Source organism: Vigna unguiculata, chromosome 8, assembly GCF_037176805.1.
Source record: "Vigna unguiculata cultivar grain cowpea cultivar isolate G323 ecotype 2 chromosome 8, ASM3717680v1, whole genome shotgun sequence".
NCBI classification, from domain to species: Eukaryota; Viridiplantae; Streptophyta; class Magnoliopsida; order Fabales; family Fabaceae; genus Vigna; species Vigna unguiculata.
This window is the reverse complement of record NC_140799.1, coordinates 28,123,553-28,145,996: the sequence shown is the minus strand read 5'-3', so window position 1 is coordinate 28,145,996 and position 22,444 is coordinate 28,123,553. Positions and strand designations below refer to the sequence as shown.

At 31.1% G+C, this 22,444-nt stretch overlaps 2 long non-coding RNA genes across 8 annotated transcripts; one reads left to right on the top strand and one right to left on the bottom strand.

The window, feature by feature from the left end:
• Positions 1–924: 924 nt before the first annotated feature.
• On the bottom strand, positions 925–6,634 carry LOC114192988 (uncharacterized). 7 transcript variants are annotated; one of them, XR_014984212.1, is made up of 5 exons: positions 6,406–6,630; positions 6,153–6,213; positions 3,619–5,418; positions 2,226–2,275; positions 925–1,256 (listed from the first exon to the last, which is right to left on the bottom strand). It is a non-coding gene; the product is annotated as an uncharacterized LOC114192988 (long non-coding RNA). The 7 variants fall into 7 exon arrangements; XR_014984208.1 differs by having other exon boundaries at positions 3,619–6,213; positions 6,406–6,634; XR_014984207.1 differs by lacking the exon at positions 6,153–6,213 and having other exon boundaries at positions 6,406–6,629.
• Positions 6,635–8,571: 1,937 nt separating this feature from the next.
• LOC146884312 (uncharacterized) lies at positions 8,572–10,168 on the top strand. Its single transcript, XR_014983993.1, has 5 exons — positions 8,572–8,763; positions 8,850–8,977; positions 9,417–9,530; positions 9,639–9,689; positions 9,779–10,168. It is a non-coding gene; the product is annotated as an uncharacterized LOC146884312 (long non-coding RNA).
• Positions 10,169–22,444: the final 12,276 nt, after the last annotated feature.

Below are 22,444 nucleotides of genomic sequence, written 5' to 3'. Positions count from 1 at the left end.
AAAAATAAAAGCAAAAATATATGTATTGAAGAAAATAAAAATAATAAAAAAAGAGTAGAAGGAAAATGTGAATGATGTAGAAATTTAAAAAAGGTATGACTAAAACAAAATTGTGAAAAAGAAACATTTTAAAGCCTTATTATTCATTATCTATTTTTTTTGAAATTTTTGCAAATCAATTTTATTTATCCAGACAAAATTAGGTGTTGATATGAAGAATAAAAGAATATATATTTATTTTTCAAAAGTAATAAAAGGAAAACTATCCACGAAGATAAAAATAAAAATAAATTCAAATTCTTTACATAAACTAAAACATCATATTGTTAATCCAATTGTTCAATTAAAGGAACCATTTCGTAAGATTCAAAAGATTACGTGATGAATTTGATATTAATTCTTTTAACCATTATACATGCAAACATATTCAAATATATAAAAATATCCAATAAGTAAAAAAAGATGAAATTAGGAAAGCGTATTTAAAACGGTGTCAATATCACATACAACTTTATAAAATCTTTAGTAAATTAGTTTGACTATAAAAATTAGTAGTCAAAATCCATCATTGGACACCATCTAATTCTCCGTGAATGGGAATTGGTTTATTGCCAACTTTTATTGCCTTCATAATATCCTTAACTAGTTGTTTGGTTCCTACAAACATATCTGAGAGCAACCTATAACATTAATTGTCCCACCCTAATCCCTTTGCTTAAGATCCCTACCATTAGCTAAAAGGCATGGGGTAGACGATCTCTCATGTAAAAAAGTCTTAGTGAGAAGAAGTGGATAATCATTTCTGACCACACTATTCCAATTATTTTCAATACAAGAACAATACATATTACAAGCTGACGGTTTTTGAAATGGCATTTGAATGTTAATTTTGTTTCGTTGATTTTGTTTAAATTTCATTCATAATTAAGATAACTGTAACGTCCTATTTAATTATTAGACGAAATTAAAAAAAACGTCACGCGATAAAAGTATAGCAGCGTAGTCTTGGGGTCCTCAATACAACCCCTACAACATGGGCACACCACGATGCCAACATAAACCATATACAATCCTAACAAAGAGTGTAGAGTGAGAAAGCATAAAACGATACAAGGGCCGTAGCCCTAAAGAAATCGTGAATAGAACAACTCCAGCCCAGATGGCTAGGCAGCGGACTTGCCATTCCCTTGTTGACCACGAGAACTTCGCCCATCTGCTCCCATCAATTAAATTGATGATCATCGCAAGAAGAACAACTACATACAATACAACCATGCAACAAAACGGGTAAGCTAGAGCCAACACATATTCATCATACAGTCAAATACATTATCATCATCCCATATCCATATAACAACCAAGCATGTTATGACTCTTCATTCAATACACTAAGACTCGACTCCTCCGGATACGTATAACTTAGTCGGATTCAGCGGATGCTTGCACTTATGGTGGATACCTCTGCTCGACTTTGAGCTGCTCATCTCCGAGCTATGTATTACAAGTGTTACGATGAATCAAATCTCCCTCACCACAAGGTTAGCCCTTAATGAATTTCAGGCCTCCTACTACTCTCACCATAGGAGTCAGTCCGCTCTAAGTGAGACTAACTGGCCCCTTAGAGTGTCAGGATGCAGTCCTTACCTTGAATCCTTACCTAGTTATACAGATGGGGCACCATCATGGACACCCACTAACAGGGGCTATGGAATTACGTCCCGATCACTGAAGCGCAGCCCTGGAGGTCTCACCTAGAAACCCCAAGGAATTACACGCTGACACAGACTAACACTCATAAATCAACAAGGAAAAATAATCACATACAGTATGCAGGGAAGATTTATACCGACATCCATAGACAACTCCCGTATCTCACATGTCAAATCAGTACCAGCTCGTATTACCAACCTTGAGGAAACATCTCCCCTCATGTCAATGTCTTGCCACAAAATTACCAACCACCAAGGTTCATCGTTATTCATACCCGATTTGTGATCGCATACAAATCTAACCACTCATGTAATATTCACGTAAGGTCATGTCACTCTTACCCGTCATAACATATGAATTCCCTCCCCCTCATCATATATATACATGCACATTCAACCCATCAAAACAGATCATCCAAAATAAACACACGTCCCAAACGAAGGGGAATTTAATACGAAGCCCTAAATAGACATAATGCCAAGAAAAAATACATACAAGCTAGAAAGGGCACTTACCCTAGCAGAGTGTTTTGTGAGGGAAAGGAGAGTGACGACTGCTGGATTTTCTGCAAGAGTGCAAAGTGAGGGTTAGGACATTCTGAAAGGGTTTTATCAATTGGGCCAACCCTAGGTCCAAACATAAGAGGGCAGCCCTTAACTTTAGGGCAGAAATGACTAGCCAACTTTGATGACCTTATAATAACCGTAATATATGAGATTAACGTAATTATCACTAATATTACAAAACAAACAAAAGCTAAAATGTTTGGATTTTAAATTTAAAAAAACTAACATTAATTTGTCTTCTAATAAATCAAATAATAATCATTAAAATTCAAATATATCACTATTGATACATACCTATGTAATTTACATAGAAACGACAACAAGTTACGAATAGCGTCTAACCACTTTCCACTAAAATTTTAAATTTTTACATCAGTTTAATGTTATTTAGAGGCGGTTTGAATTGCTACTATTCCTTTTTCCATCATTTAATTAGCCGACATAGGATTTAGAATTACAAAAACATTATAACATTAATTTATTATAATTCACAGAATAATTATCTCTAAAATTATTAAAGTTGGATTTAAATTTTTTAAAAAATATATTTAATATTTAGTGACAATTATAATTGTCAATAAATTAAAAAATTTAGTGACAGTTTTAGCCGTTATTAAATGATTTTTTAAATAATGTATTAAATACTTAGTCATAAGGACGGTAAGTTCAAAAACTTTAAAAATTTAGTGACAGTTATGACTGTCACTAAAATCATAATTCTTTTAATAGGAGGGGTTCACCACACATTGCTTTTTCCATTTATTACTATTGTTTGGTAAAGCCCATGAATGAAAGCTTTCTACATGAAATATGATATATATATATATATATATATATATATATATATATATATATATATATATATATATATATATATTATAGTAAAATAAAATTCACATAAATAAAAAACTATAACATGTTCTTTGTGTTTTCTACTTCATTTCCTTGGTAAGCAAGTTCATATTTTCAATCATTTAAGTTCCTCTATTGACTAAGGTTAGGTTTTCTCATTCATGTTGGGCCATTTGCAGAAAATTGTATATAGATAGTTAACTTCTGTTTTCAAAATTCACTTGACTTCAATTCTTTTAAATGCTAAAGGGATATCAAGCACTGGTTTAAGAAATCTTTCTGCAGAACCAAGTCTCCATAGGTCATCATCGTAATTTTTAAGTTTTATTTCCTCCTCCTTTGTTAGAGCTATATTCGCTAGAGTCTCCAATAACTCATTTACAAGGAGTTCATAGTTCAGAAAAAATAATAATTTAAAATTATCTTTTATTTCTAATTTGATACATATTTCCACTAAACCAAACGGTGAATGGGAAATGGAATCACCAACCATTATTAATGCATCGTATATTTGGTGCATTAGAAGTTGAAGCCTACTAAACTCTCCCTCTCCTGCTTGGTTTCAACACTGCAACTATCCTTAGAAACAGTGCCAGCAATTATATTTGGTGGCCAATACCGAAATATTGATATGCCTATGATGTTCTTCGATGACAGGGGACCCCTAACAAAAATCACATTCCATTCACAATATAATTATCAAACATGGAATAGCATAAATAATCAACTATATTAAAAGAAATCATTATCACACGTAGGAATCATAGCTGTTATTGCGATTGTTCTCTTGTACACGCTACAAAAGCAAACAAATTATTAGATTAAAATCAGTGCACAATGCTTCAAATAATTCAAGGTTAATGTAAATTCAAACAAGAGTCCAGGACCCATCCTAATAAATTTTGGATTAGTTCACCCAGTTGAATACAAAATAAGTCAGGATACTTCAATATCAATAGAGGAAGGGAAGACAACAGAACCAAAATATTAAAAGATATAAGTTACCGTGGGTTTCATCTCATATGCAGGTTGTTCAAGAATCTAGTCTTCATTCCTCTCAACCACATTAACTGCAGTATCCAGCACCCCAAGAATCTGGCTTACATTATAAATGACAACTAAATGTTATTGAACCTGACTTTGAAGTTCCAATTACATGTAATAGTCAGTAGCCACTATCTAACAAACCAAACTCCTGAACAATTAGAAAAGAATAAGCTTCCCTTTAAACTAATGTCAATATAGTGAAAAATTGGCCTAGTCTTTGGCTCAATCTATTTATACCAACAAGAGACTCAAAACGGTGTGGTTTCTTTAATATATATATATATATATATATATATATATATATATATATATATATATATATATATATATATATATAAAGGGGCCTCATTGAGGTTAATAGTGATGGTGGTGGTGATTTTGGATAAAGGAGTACCTGATGGAGGAGAAAGATGAGGGGAGAATGGGCCAGTAACATGGGTTAGTGTGGCTGTGCTCACTGTTTGGTCATCATGGTTGGCCGCAACATGAGGAGACACACCTATATTTGGCCACACAAAGGTTCCCTGAGGCTTTCAAATTTGAAAACTACTTTTCAGCCTTTCAATCTTTGTTGTCTGGATCTTTGCTGCACTGTTGTTTTTCTGCATCTGTGTATCCGCTGAGTTTGTTGCTTTGTTCTTGTAGCTTTTCTTTTCCTTCCTTGTCTCCCCTCCTATCATAGGAGTCCTATGTTTACTAATGTTGGTCCTAGAAAATAGGCTTGGGGTGTTTCGGATTCTGACATTTTTTGTTCCTCCACCATTGCTGGTTTTAGCATTCTAATTTTCGCTTGCATCAAGGATTCCATCATTTATCACTTCTCAATATTGTATTCCCTTTTATCTAGCTAGCATTGGTTATCATTTCTCAATAATTAATCCGGGTGAAAAGGACAGGGAAACAAATAATAACAAACTAACAAGCATGATTTTGTACACTTTTGTTGTCTGTCGTCTGTCTATGATACTCAAAACCGGTAGATTTTAAGGAAAAGAAACCAATCATTAGCAACATTCCTTGCTATCAAAATCATTCAAACTATGGCCTCTAAATAATATGAAAAGGGTAATGATTACATTACCTCCATACAACTAAGATGAAAAGGGCTTCTCTGTCATCTTTTCCTCCAATGAATATCACTGCCTGCCACATTTACTGTTGTTTCACATCTTGTTATACCTTCAACTGATCTAAGGCCTCTATCTACTAGAATCCCAACAGAACAAGAGGCACTTCTCAGAATCTGTTCAACAAAAAATTGTGTTTGACTGCTATTGAAAAAGTTAAGAGTAAATTACAATGAACGCCTTCTGAGATTTTATCAAATTATACTTACAATCTTGTTTTTTCACTATTACAATAGTGTTCTTTATCAAGGGATGTAAGTCTAATGTCTTTAAATTTAAGGGTCAGGAACTATGCCAGATTTAAGACTATCTACTCAATTCTGCTCCACTAGACTCACTGTAACTTTTTTTTTGTCAATACACCACTCTACTTAATTCTGCAATTGGTACAAATAATTCCAACTTTATACCAACTTTTCGCCACCTACCCACCCATCATCCTAAATCAATCTACAATTAAATCGCCAATCTCTTTTCTTTTTCCACCTATCTACTGTTCTTTACTAATTATTATCCTTCCTACAAAACAAACCAAAGTTAATATATATATATATATATATATATATATATATATATATATATATGTAGTGTACCTTAATATTTAATATGAATTGAAATTACAATGTACTTCAATTATACAAAGGAAGGAATTTTATTGGTCCACACGCTTGATACTAACATCGTCATACTATATCCAACTTCTTGAAGCACCAGAGGGCTTTTGAATATTACTATGTCACTTGCACATGGTTTTCTAAAATAGTAAGAAACCTGAGAGCATAACTTACAGTTGAGATGCATCATAGCAGAAGGTAAATTCAAGATCAAGAATTGAAGGAGGAGAAATTACATAACACAACTAACTTGGATAGGTTTACATTCACAGGTCCAGGTCCACAAATAGGTCCAATCTAACACAAAGATTGTGAATAATACATAATATAAAATCTTGAATCAATACCAACAAGCAAAGATTTTATCACCAGAACACATAAATCAAAGTTAAGGTTAAAAAAATTGAAATTAGATTTAGAACAAGCTAAAACTAAAAATAACCTAAGAAGAAAAAAATACAACTACCATAAAAAAGAAAAAACACTTACCACGAAGACTTTTATGAGGAAGAAATGATTCCTACCGAGAACGACTTCAGTCGTGAAAAGAGATAATGTCTCGAAGAGAATGAATGTTACAGTGAAAATATGAGAAACAGAAACTGTGAGAAGCTTATAATGATAGAAGCATCTCGCTTGCGCTTGCGATTCGAAGAGACATAGTTAGAGTGAAAGGAGCTCGAGGGAAAAATAAGCTAAAATAAGGAAATTAGTGATTTCTTTTACGGTCAGTTTTAAACTGACTGTAGATATAAAAAGTTATAATGTGAATTTAAAAATTTTAATACGATATCGTCGGTTTTCTTAACCGCAGGGAAATAAATGTCGTTCCTAATAGATTGTTGCACTATCCCAATGTAACAAAAAAACATTTATCCGTTATTCATTTTATTATTCGTTGAATATTCAATTAAAAATAAGTTTAAATATAATTACATATATATTAAATAAAATATAAATTTAATTTAATTTTAATTTGATTTAATCTAATAAAATATAAATTAAATTGATATTTTAATTAAATTTAACTTATTAAAATTTAAATAAAATTTTAAGTTTTTTTTTACGAATGTAGATACAGATATTATGATACCAACACCTAACACCTGATTCGTTAATAAGAATATTAAAATACTTGTTATTTATTATTTGCAGATATTAACTATCCACCATAAATTTTATCTATGCATCTCGCAAATACAAGTATTTTTATCATCCTTAAATCTATATATCTATATGAGTATACAAATTTACAAAAGTGTAAATGATTAAAATTTTTTAATACTTTTAAATTACTAATTCTACCCATTGTTTTCAATTTCAAAAATGCATTATAAGAATTTTTGGAAGTTTAAAATTTTAAAAAACAATTATAAAACCATTAAATTTGTTAAAATTAATTTTATATTAATTACTTTGCTCAACCCCTCCTTCATAATATTTTTTATATAAAAAAATCTCTTAATTTAAGCGAAAGGTCATTGTAAATGAGAAAATTTATTTTTATTGAATTTATATTAAGATTGAATTATGGGCACAATCCTAAACAGAGAAGAAAAAAAAAGATCAAAAACAATTTTCACATAGGCTATGCTATGTTTAATCACTACAAATGTAATATTTTATAGTGGAATATACATACAGCAGCAATTATACAAAACTGATCTTATGTTTTTAAGAAATTTAAATTTATATTATATATACTAACATAAACACATATGAAAATTTTTAAATATAAATAATATTATATTAGTAGATAAAGATATTATAATATTATTAAAATAATATATAAAATAAATTTATATTTACTAAAAATAAAGTGAAACAAATGAAAAAAATAGAGAATAATTAGTAATGAATAAAAAACAAAAAAAAACATGAATAGTTTTATAGAATATAAAAATAGTTGTTAATTTTTTAAAAAATATAAATAATTATATTTTAAAGAATAAATTAAAAATAATTAATTGTGGATACAAAAGAGTAAATTGTCTTTATATATAATTTGCATAAACATAGATGTAATATCGTATTTATGTGTATGCATTTTTAAAATATATGTGATATTATATTAGTAGATGATTATATTATTATGTTATTAAGTTAATATATAGAATAAAATTAATTTTAAAATAAAGTGAAATATAACCTAAAAGAAGAGAAAATAATAATAGATAAATAAGAAAAAGAAAAAAAAAAGCAAATATGGACAGTTTTATAAAAAAAAAAATTGTAAAAGTAATGGATCCATTTTCAAAATTTTAATAAATAATTATATTTTAAAAGGTAAAATTGAAATTTTGAAATATGGACACAAAACAGAAAATCTTCTTTATATATTGTATATTATCTATAGTTATAAAATAGAATATATAAAATAAATTTATATTTATTAAAAATAAAGTAAAATAAATGAAAAAAAGAGAAAATAATTGTTAAATTAATAATAAATAAAAAAATTTGTTAAAAAAATTTTATAAAATATATATAAAAATAATCGTTAGTATTTAAAAAATAAATAAATAATTATATTATTTTGTAAACGATAAATTAAGAAGAACTAACTGTTTACACAAAATAAATTTGAGACATTTAATTGATACTTTTCTCTTTTCTTTTACTTTTTTTTTTTCTTCCCGTGCTCCTTCGTTTTCTCACCTTCACATGGCACTGAAGAACTCTATGTTATTTTTGCAAAAGAGCTCATTCTCTGATATTCATGGATGCTATATTCTCCTCTCCACGTTGAAGTCATATTTTCTTCTCTCTTGAGCCATTCTTTTCTCCTTGAAAATTCTTTTGGAAGTGTTTTTTCTACATGATAGTGGTTTTTTTTTTCTCCAGAAGGTTATTTTCCCTAACTTCAATTTCTGTGTTCTGCTGATTTGATGGATTTATCATTTTGGTAATTTCTCGCATTGATTTGTATGCAGTGGATGAGATTGAATATCTTCTTCTTAACCATTTCGCATGCCAACACAACTACGGTTTCTAAAGGGTGATGACTGTCAGTTTTCATAAGTATGGAGACCTGTTCTTCCCAAGTACTGGTGATGCTAAGGTGTTTTTCTTTATTCTCTTTGTATCTTTGGTTATGCCAATCAGTCTATTCTATCACAACCTTATAATTACATTAATGTCAATATTCTCCATGTAGTAATATGCTGAATGAAATGCGCTATGTTGTCTGAGAAGTTTTCTAAATACTCTATATAGATTGGAATGATTTGAATTAATTTTATCATATTAAAGGAATTAGGAGAAAGAGAAGCAAAGTTTTATGCCATAAATGTCCCATTGAAGTATGAATAGATGACCTTAGCTTCACACGACTTTTCAAGACTGTTAGTTCATTTTATTTTTCTTTTCTTTTTCTACCAACCTTCAACCTAAATTATTCATTGCATTATTTCTGTTTGGTGGTCATTTTTCTGAACTTTTTTAAATACTCATGCCATAGATTATTTCCAAAGTAGTTGAAACATATCAACTTGGTGCAGATTCACTTGCTGGAGATCGCTTTGGTCGCTTCAATCTCTCTATTGATGGTGCTTAACCTGTAAATTTCCTATTCTGATAAAAATATCACCATTCAATGTTAGGGATAAAGTCAGGTTGTTCTTGTTTATGTTCTCAGTTTGTCTTCTTAAATATTGGTCTTTATTGCTTAGTGGATGTTATAGCTTGATTAAAAAATTTAATTTTTGATGTTTCTTTAATAGGTCACTTCGAATGTGTTAGCTTCGCAAAAATATTCAATTTGCCATTTGCTGGTGAGTTTATATCAGTTTGTGTTTGCTTTCCATTCACATGTGTTATGGATGATTTTACAATAATGGACATTTGTTACATGTCACTCAAGGATGCCCCTCATGGTCCCTGCATTATGCTTTACTCTCATGAAACACCCATGATCATAACAGGCGGGTACCAAAGCCATAAACAAGTAAGAAAGCTTTATCAAAATTGGTATCACTGGTGCAGAAAGAGATTTGGAAGACGGTTAAAAAGAGCTTTCGAAGACGGTTTTGAGACCATCATTATTCATGTTGTTTCCATAAGTTCAAAATTTTGATGACGGCGCTACTCGTCATGATAACTTGCCTTTTTAATGACGAGTAAGAAAAAACATCCGTCGTTGTTATTTAATTTGATTTGGAAAACGAGTAGAAACGACGTTTCTCTGTAATGAACCGTCATCTTAGGTGTTTCTTTTAATTTTTAGAAAATATTGGACAAATGACATGTTTTGTGCATAACCGTTGTCAAAATGTGTTGGTTTTTAAATAGGTTTATTTGTTTATAATTTACCCCCTTATAATCAAACAAGCAGCCAACCAATAATCTAAAGATAAAACTTAGTAAAACAGTAGTAAATTTATACAAAGTCAAAAAATGAAACTAAATTTCCATAAACTAGTTTTATCATCTATACTAAGGTGTTATGCATGTTTATGAAATATTTGGCCAAGTTGTTCTAACGTATACCATTGCTTTTAGGACCAATTGTTCTTGGTTATTAAAATTTGCAACATATATAAATTGAAGTTGACATAATTAACAGTGTTCATTAATAATATGTGATTGTTATTGTCGTAACTGAAATTGCGCTAGGACGACGAACAAAAAAAGAAATGAGTTAGAAAAGAAGAGATTTGGAGTCGCTATCATAGTTATTTTTGAAAAATTATGGAAAATCATAAAGATAAAACAAGCCTGCGAAAAACTAGATTTTCGAGTCCAGGAGTCGGTTACGCGTAGGGAAGATGTTAACATCCTACAACATCCACTCGAGAGCGATACCTTTAATTAAACATGCAAAGTTGATGTGATTTTCAAAATGTTAATTTTCCCCAAAAATAATAAGAAATAATACTAAAAATAAACAATTTTTTTGGACCCGACAAGGATTGACCTTGGTTATCATTCAAGATATTTAGAAAGTAATTGAGAAAATGATTTGATTTTTTTAGAGGTGAACCTGATAAAGACTGACTTTGCTCCTATGTATTACACAATAGAGAATCAAGGATCATGTAGTTCCTAAAAAGAGATTTGCTTTTGAAAATGTTGATATTTTTATATTTTTAAATTTTATATATTTTTTGGTGTTTTTGAATTACTTGAAAATAGGTGTCACATGACGCGAATGGCCGGACAAACACAAAAAAATTGAAAGAGGAAATTATTTTTGATATTTTTGAAAATGAATGTCACACGGTGCGAGTGACCGGACAAACACAATAAAGTGAAAGAGAACATTTGTTAGATTTTTTCTATTTCTGTAATTTTATAATTTTGAAATATTTTTATTTTTTAAAAAAGAAAAATAAATAAATAAATAAATAAAAAGATGAAATTTAATTAAAAAGGATAAAAGTGAAAAACATAAGTATGAAGGTGATTGAGTAATGTGTGAGGTGCATGAAGTAAATCAGGGATGTACAGAAAGGGTGGGAGTGAAGGTGATTGAGTAATGTGCGAGGTGCATGAAGTAAATCAGGGATGTACAGAAAGAGTGGAGATAGTAAACATGGTGGTGCAAAAAGTAATAATTGTAGGTGTGTATAACAAAACATGGACTGCAATCAATAACATTAACACAAGTCCAAAACAAAAACAAACACATGGGGTATAGACACTAAAATAGGGGTGCATCAAGTAAAGAAAAAAAAGGCAAGTCCAAATCAAACAAACACTAACTAACAAATGTGGAGTGTGTGTAGCGGTGCAGGATTAACAATTATGGAAGTGTACGAAGTAAATGACAGAAAAAAAGAAAAAAAAAACACAATCAATTCTACAAAGTAATGGGGTTGCATAGATTAACAAGAGGGCTGCACGGAGTAAAGACTTGCCCAGACCAAATCTCCTTATTCTCTGAAGACCAAAACCCTAAGACCTCTCCATTCATCTTGGGAGCTTTTCCCTCCACCTCCAATATTTTTTGTGTACCTCCAAAAAGGTTCTTAATTCATGTTTTGCCCTCACAGTAAAAAGTAAAGATTAAGGAGTAAATTTTCTCTCTCTTATATTTATTCCAGAAGCCCACCTCCTGCACCCACAATATTTTGTAAACAACGGAAGTGGACTTCCGTAAATTCAAATTTTTCTCTGAAACTGGTCAATACGGATGTCGACATCCGGTTTGCACATATGAGTTGCGGATGTCGACATTCGGTTCATTAGTTTTGAGTGTTGGGGATTACGGATGTCAAGTGATATGTTACGGATGCCGACATCCGGTTTATGCTTTTGAATTGCTGATGTCGACATCCGCTTCCCTTTTATCCAATCGCTTTTCATATATTTTTTGAAATGATCTATTACAGATGTCCACATCCGTTTAAGACAATTGTATTGCGGATGTGGACATTCAATTATGATCACTGGTTGAGATTTTATTCCTATGCCAACATACTGCATTCGAATAAATTAATTTCCTGTAATTATATTTTAGCAACACAAAAGTAAGACATATAAAATTATGCAATTATCAAAAACAAAAATTAGAAAAGTATTAAAAAACTAACATGTGCACTTTCGGTTTCTTTTTATTTGTAAGAGATGTTTTTTCATTTTTATTTTGTGAAAGTTTAATATTTAATTAACATTTTTTATATATTTTTTCTATTTTTTGGTATGTTTTTAACATAATGATTTATTAATTATTATAATTGTTTAATAAGTGTGTTAAAAAAATAAAAAACCAAATTTTTGAAAAATCTATCAGATGTGGACATCCGAATTTTGCTTGAACACATGTGAATCGAATGTCGACATCTGTAACCCAATATCCTCTTACGGATGTAGACATTCGTAATGGTGTTCATCCAAAAAATTGAAATTTGTAATGGTGGACATTCGTAATGGTACACACACGAATATGAACGTTCGTTTTATAATGAAATAATTCCCATTATTGAACAATTTGAGAAATAAAGACATCCTCCATCCCTATGATCCTCATGCACTATCTATTCCATAAAATACATTTTTCCCTGTTTTTACGAATTTATAAGTATTTAAAATCTATAAACTTTTTAAAAGTGCTTAAACAAAAAGAATCAAATAATATTTACATAAGGTTTTGACTAATATATACTATCATTCAATACAAAGATCATATTTTAATTTACAAAACTAATTTTATAATAATTAACCTTTAAATTCGCACTAAAAAATATTTAACTTGTTGACTACCAGAGTTTTTCCACTAACCATAAGCGAAAATTAATTTTTGTACAAAACATGATTAGACACATGTGGACAATTTTTTAAGAATTTATAACTCAATAATTACAAAAGTAAATGTGGACAAAAGAAAAAAGAAAGAAAAAGAAAAGAAGAAAAGAAAAACACTTTGATTAGGCCTGGCCTCACTCCTATAAAATACAAACGCAAATCTTGATTTTCTCTTCACTTTCTTTGTGCATTTCATAGTTATAGTAGATACCAGACACTTCTTCCCAGAGATTAAATTTTTCTCTTTTTCTCACACTTCTTTATCATGAACGTCAACAACCAACTCTTTCTTCTTCTCATTCTTTCTTCCACATCCATAATAGAAAATTTTGATGTATGAAAACTCAAAAAAAAAAGGATGTCGACATCCGTAACAATCCTATTATTTAGCCACATCCGTAATGACAACTCAAAAAATGTGCACCGGATGTCGACATTCGTAATGCACTTGTCTGAACCGCATGTCAACATCCGTAATAATCCCATAAACCAGCAACATTCATAATAAAACACAAAAAAATGTGAATTGGATGTTGACATCCGCAATGCAATTGTCTAAACCAAATGTCGACATCCGTAATTGTACGAAACCAAAATTAAATATGTACACCAGATGTCGACATCCGCAATTCAATCGGATGTCGACATCCATAATGATATTTCTTTGGAAAGAAATGTGTTAAGGAAGTCCATTTCCGCTATTTCAAATAACATATTCAAATAGCGTCTTATTTACAAATCATTAAGGAGGCTCCCACTGGTGTGATTGCTGCTATGCCATTTAATTAGACGAAGAGAAGAGAGAAAATGAAAATGGCGGATCTGGGAGAGAAAAGGAGCTACTGATGCACAAAAGGGGATAAGTTCAAAATTCGGGGGTGCATGGGCTGCTGTATTAAATACAAGAGAATTTTTTTTTTACTTTTAAGTTTTTTACTATAAAGCACTAAGTAAGAATTAAATCAGCTTTTGGGTACAGGAAAATTCATTTGGGGTGCAGGGAGAAGTCCCATTGATCTTTCTTTCCCTGGCCAATCATCTCCAACGCACAACACAACAACTCCTAGCTTTGGGTCAATCACCTACGCAACCTGAAACGCTAGCGACGACGGCGGCCACCGTCGCAAGTGCTGCTGGCGGTGATACCATCATCCGCTTCACCTCACGTGAAGCACTTTCGTAGCAACGCCCACAACGTCTTCTTCGTGCGAAATCTGGATGGGGACATGGCAACCACACTACCTTCACTGTTTGCCAGGCGACCTGGAGCAGACAATGTTGCTTCTTTTCCTTCTTGCACGAGCCACCGTTGCTGGGTTCACCACTGTGCGCGGCCACACTCCTATACTCGAACTCCGACTCGACATCACTCACTCTAATACCAAATCTCGTGGTTGTCACGACCAAGACCGTCACGGTTCGAGACTCCGACTCGTCGACGATGGTTTTGTCTCTTTCTCACTGCTTTCTGTTTCTGATTTGAATGGATGGGGATGAATGATTGTGTAACACGCGATTGATGGAGGTAATGGAGAGCCCAATGGAATGAGATAATATGATTATGTGAATGAAGTGGGTTGGGGGAAGGTGAACGAGGGTTCTCTGTTTTGGTTATTTTGGTGCCGGTAGAAGATGAAGATGGTGATGGGTTGTTTCTGTGTTGTTGGTTTGGTGTTCGTGTTGAGTGTAGTGGGAAGGTGGTGATAATTGGAGGAATTAGTGTTTGGAGATTATGTGTTATGGTGTTGAAATGAGTTTGAATCGTGGAGATGGAAAATGGTGTGGTATGCTTCGTTTGAAATGATGGGTGGCATAAAGTTAGTGAATTTTGTGAAGAATGGTGAACTTGGGGTAGAAAAATGAACCCGATATGTGTTGAGCTTTGGGTTGATCTCGGTGAAGTGGTGGATGGAACTGGTTTGGGGTTATGCGTGCACAGGTGAAGGAGAATGGAATGGTGAGAGTGCATTTCTGGTTGGTTTTCTTGTATTATGAGACCATGAAAGGGAAGAGTGAAGTACGGGTGAATTGTGGGATGAAGGTCATGTTTAAACGTCTTCTGTTTCCCAGCACTCAAGTAAAAACAATATTTGAGCAATAGTGCATCACCGGTTTGGATCATGAGCCAAATAGACAAAGAGATAATGCGGGAAACGCACACACATACATCATATCACGCTCATTTAGGAATAAAACACAACAAATCCAACACACCAGATCATGAAGGCACAAACCTTACCTCTTGAAGCTCCTGATTCTCCTTGTTTTGTTCTCTTCTCCGAGTGTGCCTTGGAATTGCGCTATCAAATTGTGTCTCTCCTCCTTTCTTTCTTGTTTGCTATGATATTCCTTGTTTTTGTATTACCCTTCCCTCTTGTTCTCTCCTCTTTTCCCTCCAACCTCGAGCCGTGGGATTAGCTGAAAATAATGATTGATTTCTGCTCCTTCAGCTACATGTTAAGTAAGCCACCACAATACGTAATTCCCATTTGACATGCAAATTGAATGGCAGCATAGCTAGTGCACCTCTAGACATCTTTCAATTAACTAAAAGAGGAAGGATATAGGTCTTTTTGGTACAGAGTCCTTAATTTGACTTCTTATTTTTTTCTATTTATTCTTCTTTTTTTAAGAAGATTAACGTTTTATTTTTTTTGGTTGTTTTTCTTTTCTTTTTTCTGTTTTTTTCCTTTTTCTTTTTTAACTAAACTAAAATGAGAAACGTAAAATAAAATAAGTCATTATTAAAAAAGAGAAAATAATAATAATAATAATAAATAAAATAAAATAAATAGAATCATTTAATTATGGCATTGCTAATGTACGTTTTTGTGTGTCTTGTCATTTGTTATGAATCAAATTAATCATTTAAGTTCCAAAAATCTATATGTATTGTGTTTCCCCTCGTCCAAACACACACCATGCATTTATCTATATTGTAATAAATTAATTAACGACATTTATAACAGATAACAAATACAAATTTTAGGAAACATTGAACTGACATCAACCATAACTGCATGAAATAAAGTTCTGCAATGCCTGTGCTACATTAACAACCTCTAATGTCGTCACTAGAACTTGAACATCACTATAATATACCATCTCTACCATGACCTTTATCAAAGGAGAAGGAATATACAAATTGTGTAACATGGTTGCCCCGTCATAACACTTCCCAATGGTTACTAAGGGGAAGAATCAACATACAACTCACATTGGCTAATTGATCTAATATCATATTTATGCTCTCATTTAATGTTTAATTCTAGATTTTTAATTAAATTTTGTTCTTAAAAGATTAATTTAATTGGGTTTATTGAGCATGAGATACAAAAACATGTTAAAAATAATTTTTTAGTTGCATAAATATTCTTTGAATACTTTGAGGTGTGTTAGTGCAACTGCAACTAAGTTGAGCTCATGGAGGTGTGGAAATAAATTGTTTAAGGTTTCATGAAACCTTAAAGATAGGGGTGATAATGTGGGCTAGCCAACTCATTTAGGCCCGACCCTGTAAAAGTGCGAGCACGTAAGTTTGCGTGCTAGCTCACATTTTCTCTTTTTTTTTAAAAAAAAAAAAATCTTATGATAAAGCTTTCAATGTTTGACCAATCAGGAAACTTTAACAAGTTCACAAAATTAAGAAAAGACTTTGGGGAGTTGGATGATAAATCGATAATTCAACATTTTCATCATATTCATATTTATACTTTGACATATACGATGTATTTTTCAAATTTTAGCACATTCAAAAATACATAATTCTTGTCTTTTCCAGACATACAAGAATTGTGAATGTTCATGCAGAAGTCCAAAAGGAAAGTAACTGATATACACAAGTACAAGTTTTTTTTTATGTGGGACAACCAACTATATTTGTCAAATAGTTTTAAAATTGGCTATATCTCTCCAAATATTTTTAGATATTCATAACAACTATAAAGATAAATGATATTTATGATTATCTTAAAGATATTTGAGAGATTTTAGCAACAGAAAAGCTCATTCTAGGTCCTATTTAAAGAGACCAATGGGAAGTAGAAAAGATAAGTTCAGAACTTCAGAGTTTAGGAACCCTTATGAGAGCCTAATTTCGTTCTCTCTCTCCACCCTCTCTTTTTTTTTTTTATTTCATGGAGCGTTAAGCTTTAAGAGTTGGTTTTACTGTAATTTCATTATAGATTCTAAGGTTAGAATGCAATAATTGGTTTGTCCATTTGATTATTGTTGTGATTTATATTTTTCTATGTCTTTTATACCCAAATCAAGTAAAAATAATGATTTTTACATTGTAGCAAGTTACCATAGTGTTAAATCTACAAAACATATCAATCATATGAGTTCAAGAGTTTTAATTTTGATTAAGAATGTGCTTTGATTAAATTTAGAAACTTTCATGTGATTAAATTTTTGCCAATGATTGAGAATGTACTTTGATTAAAGGTGAAAACTTCAACAAGAATTAATCAAGAATGTACTTTAATTAATTAGCATTTTACTTGATATTAGATGTAAAAGAATAAACATGATTAGGCATAGTAATGTTTAATTGAGAATGTACTTTGGTTAAATTTACTATGATTAATCTACAAAGTTCTTACTTTTAATTTAGAATGTACTTTAGTTAATAGTGAGAACGCCAACAAATTAATTGAGAATTTACATTGATTAATTTGTAAATCTACAACAATAATTAATTGAGCAATAATTTTTAGATAATCGATGATGAATCTATTTTGAAAAAAAAAAGTGGAATCAATCTACTTTCTTTATCAATTTTTTTATATATTTTTATCCTTATCTTCTTCTATTATTTTTTCCAATATTATTTAACTAACCCCTTTTGTATAGTTTTATAAGAACTAATTTGTAAAATCAATTCTGTGTTCGTTGGGAGGCAACTTAGGATTGACTTTACCAATACTAATATTTTGGCTACTTTCTTAACAATACTCATATTGTTACAAATAAGTAGTTTTTATTTGATCGACAACGTTATCAATTTCCCATGGTTACTATCGCAACACAAATCACAAGGGGATAACAAACCAAAAATAATATATATATATATATATATATATATATATATATAACAAAGAGCTTTGGAATCGCCATCATAGTTATTTTGGAAAACTATGGAAAACCATAATAATAAGAACATGGTCTACGAAAAAATATTTTGAGTTTGGGAGTCGGTTACGCGTAGAGTTTGGGAGTCGGTTACGCGTAGAGAAGGTGTTAGCACCCTATAACATCTGTTCTAGGACAATACCTTTAATTAAATATACAAATGGATGTGTTTTTTTATAAATGTTTATTTTATCCAAAAAAAGAAACTTCAAAAGAAACAAAAATATTTTTTGTTTTTTGTGCTCGACAAGGATTAATCTTTGCTCTTAGATATCTCTATTCCTAATGGAGAATTAGAGTCACACTTTTTTATGAATCGTTTTTTTTTTTATTTTGAAAAGTTTGTATTTTTCATTAATTTTATAGAAAATAAAGAAGGTACCAAGTACTAAAACAATGCGGACAACTCCCGAACACTTATACCTTTTAAAAGTTAAATGTATATTTAAATTATTTATTAATTATTTTTTTTCTAAAACTTTTGAAACATTGATAGGATACCAAATAATACATGTGACTACATATCCAGAATTTATTAAAATTGTGAGAAAAAAGAAAAAAGAAAAAAATAAAAGTAAAAGATTAAAAAATAACGCTTAAAATTAAATTTATTTAGTGAATGATTTATTTAAACGTGTTATTTGTAAAAAAAAGTTAAATATAAAACTTAATCTAAAAACAACCATGGCCAATTATCAGCCCCTATGAAGTCTAATCTTGACAAATTTATAGATACACTATGTGAATTAATTTCTTGTTGCACACCAATTGTTTGATAAAATACAAAAAAAGTTTCTTAGTGTTTTTGTGAACTTTGTGTCTAATTGAGTCATGAATTGCAAGAGTTGTCATGCGTTGCACAAGTTCCTTAGGAGAGAACAATAAAAACTTATTACTTGCTATGTGCGACTAGTGCATTTGTCGTGTTGGTTTTTCACTAACAAAGAGATATTGCTTCTAATTATTATAATCATATCACTACTTTCTTTTTCTGGAATAAAGGTGTTAGAGCAAAGAATGAGGTGAGAATATAAAACATTGAGCTACTATAAGTAGCAAAAAAATGGTTGTGTGGGTGGATAAAATATATTTGGCTGCAAAATTAAAAATCAAGGTGTACAAGAAAAATACAAAAATGAGAGATTAGAAAAGTTAAAAAGGGATTGTGCAAATTAAACCAATTTTTTTCAATTTCCTTTTATTTATTTATTTATTATTATTATTTTTATTTTAAAAAAAAAGAAAATTAAATTTTTCGAAGAAACTTTTTTTCATTCTTTTTATTAACACTATTTTATTTTTACTATTACTTATTTATTATTATTTTTTTAAAAAAAAATTATTAAGCTAGACGAAATTGAGTGTTGACAGTTACTAATTAAGGGGAAGAATCAACATACAAATCACATTGTCTAGTTGACCCAATGTCATGTCTTGATGGATCTACCTTTAGTGCTAAACAATATAACAACAGGCAATTCATGTTGGGGTATAATGGGTTGTTGTTACAATTGTGCTAAGGCTAACAATCGTTGATCAAGCTCATCTATAAACTCCTTCTTGAGTTCCTCCTTTAGTTGTTAGCGGACTAGTGTATTGAGTGGAATCCTGAGACCATGCACCTGCCATTACTCATTCACTCCTGCCATGCAGAAGCTATAGCTATATTTTATGAGTTCAACCTCTAGCCAAAACTCCATATATGAACCTTCCTTGACTCTCACAACTGGTTATTATTCTCTATATGATTACAAATACTAGTAAAGTTAAGATGACCATTTCATTTTAACCTTTATTGTCAATACATTACACACATCACAACACATAGTAGTATTCCCATCCTAGGAATCACTACCTACTTGTTCTATTCAAGTTCATACCAACCTAAAGTAAACATTCTCAACTCACACACAATCACAAGAAAATAGACAAAAAATATCATATCAACAAAAATACAAAGTAGCATCCAATGGTATAGGAGGGCGCCCAACGTCCACACATCTAAGGCTCACTGTCAAGTGAGCGCCTAGGGTACCAAAGCAACGCCTAGTACCTTGAACCCTTGGAGCTCATTGTCAAGTGAGCGTCCAACGATGCTAAGGTCGCATCCAATGCACTAGACCCCTAGAGCTCACTATCAAGTGAGCATACAGTGGTGCCAAGGTAGCACCCAACACCGTATCCTCTAGACTTCAATTTTCAAAATAGCATTCAATGCCCTACACCCACCGCCTAATTCGACATCAATGATTAAGTTAAAATAGGTAGCTTAGATTCTTCAATTAACTGTAATGGTATTTTTTTATCCCTTTTTGTACATTCTAATTGGCAACTAATCAATTTCTATATTCTCATGTTGAAGATTATTACACTCCCTTAACATCTTTGTTTCTTTTATCTTTCAATTTTAGCTTAGACTTATGATTTTTAGAAAGTTTTGAAGATTTTCAACACTTCCCAACGTCATTCATTTGCGCCTAGTGTGTTTTTGATCATTCCTCCCTGACTTGGTATCACTTGGCGTTGCTCAAAAACGTAGAGCTTCCAGTATTGATCTTTGCTAACTGTTTTGCTCATAAATTTTTTTACAAGTGTCCAATTGAGTTCATTCCTTTTGAATTTGATTCTACACTCAAAGAGCTTGAATTTGAGCGGTAAAACATATTTTTTAGAGCAATGTACAAGATGCAGTTTAACTTTGAAGATCACGATACATTACATTTTCTTTGAAAAACTGGTGCATCTAGCAAAGCTTTGGAGCAGATCCTCTCTTCATCTAATGGGCTTCTGGACTGCAAATGGAATGGCCCAAATGGAGCTAAGCTAGGGTTGTGCACTGCCACATCAACAGCCACATCAACATACAAAATAGAAACTGACTCTGTTACATAAGCAACATACACTCAGACAAACAGGAGACAAAGCAACTTTTTGGCAACAAATTTTCAGAATTTTTTTTCCAACTTTCTAGAGGAATGTTTTCTTGGTATTTTTAGTGAAGAAAAAGGGAGAGGATAGGAGGTAACAGGAGATACATTTGTTTTAGGGTTTTCTAAATATGGAAAGGCATGTGAGAGTGGGTGAGGGTTACTTTAGTTTTTTTGAATGTGGAGAGTAAAGGAGATGTCTTGAGCCTCTCTAAGGACCATTTTTCATTTTCTCAGTTCTAGTAGACATGTTTTAGTGTTTAGTTTTTTAATTCCATATGTTTGAAGTTATGTTTTTTTACTATTCCATTATATTAAGTATCTAATAACTTCCAACTTGTTTTGATGGCTTAATATAGTGTTTTAACTAGTGTAGTTAATTTTCCTACAAATTGTGTTGCTTAATCACCACCCATAATCATTTTCTGGCGAACACAATGTCTCTAGTTTCCTTGTTCATCCTATTCTTCCAGTTTTCCTTCCATATAAAATCTACTTTTTGCTAAATTTATTTTAAGTCCAGTTGGTTTTGTTCACTATAATTTAACTACTACTTTGCATTTGTTATGTTAGCTTAGCTTTAATCTTTAGTTAATATGGTGGTTTAATGCTTTGATTGTTGTGGAAGTTGATAATCTCATAGTTTTAACTTACTTTAGCCTAGGATTCTTGCTTTTTGTAGTAGTATTTTGCTATGTTTTATTCCTTGTACATTTTATTAGTCTATGCTGCTAATGCTAGTATATTTTTAATTATGGAGAAATTCTAATTCATTTTCCCTCTTGTTTATTACAGATTACTACTTATACGTTATGTGTCATGAGTGAGATTATGACGTATCTTTCATCATAATTAACTTTGTTGAATAAATAATGAAGTGCCACAATTTTTTTTTTTCTAGTATTCGTTTATCACTTTTCATTATATTTGATTTGATATTTACTGAGATTTCAATTTGAGTTCGTAATTAGGAAAAGGCTTTGTGTATTTTCTCGTGAATAATATGCTTAAGGAAAAATGAGACTATATTGGAGTAGTTTGAATCCACTCACTTTTTCTTTTTGGAGCAAAAAAGATATCACAAGGATAATTTCCTTTCCGCGTTAATGATTTAAGATTAGCATAAATACATATAACCACAATTTTATGTTAACATAGTTAAATATGTAGGTATTTGACTTTTGTTTTTGAATAGGAAATGAGTAATTGAATATATTTTTTCA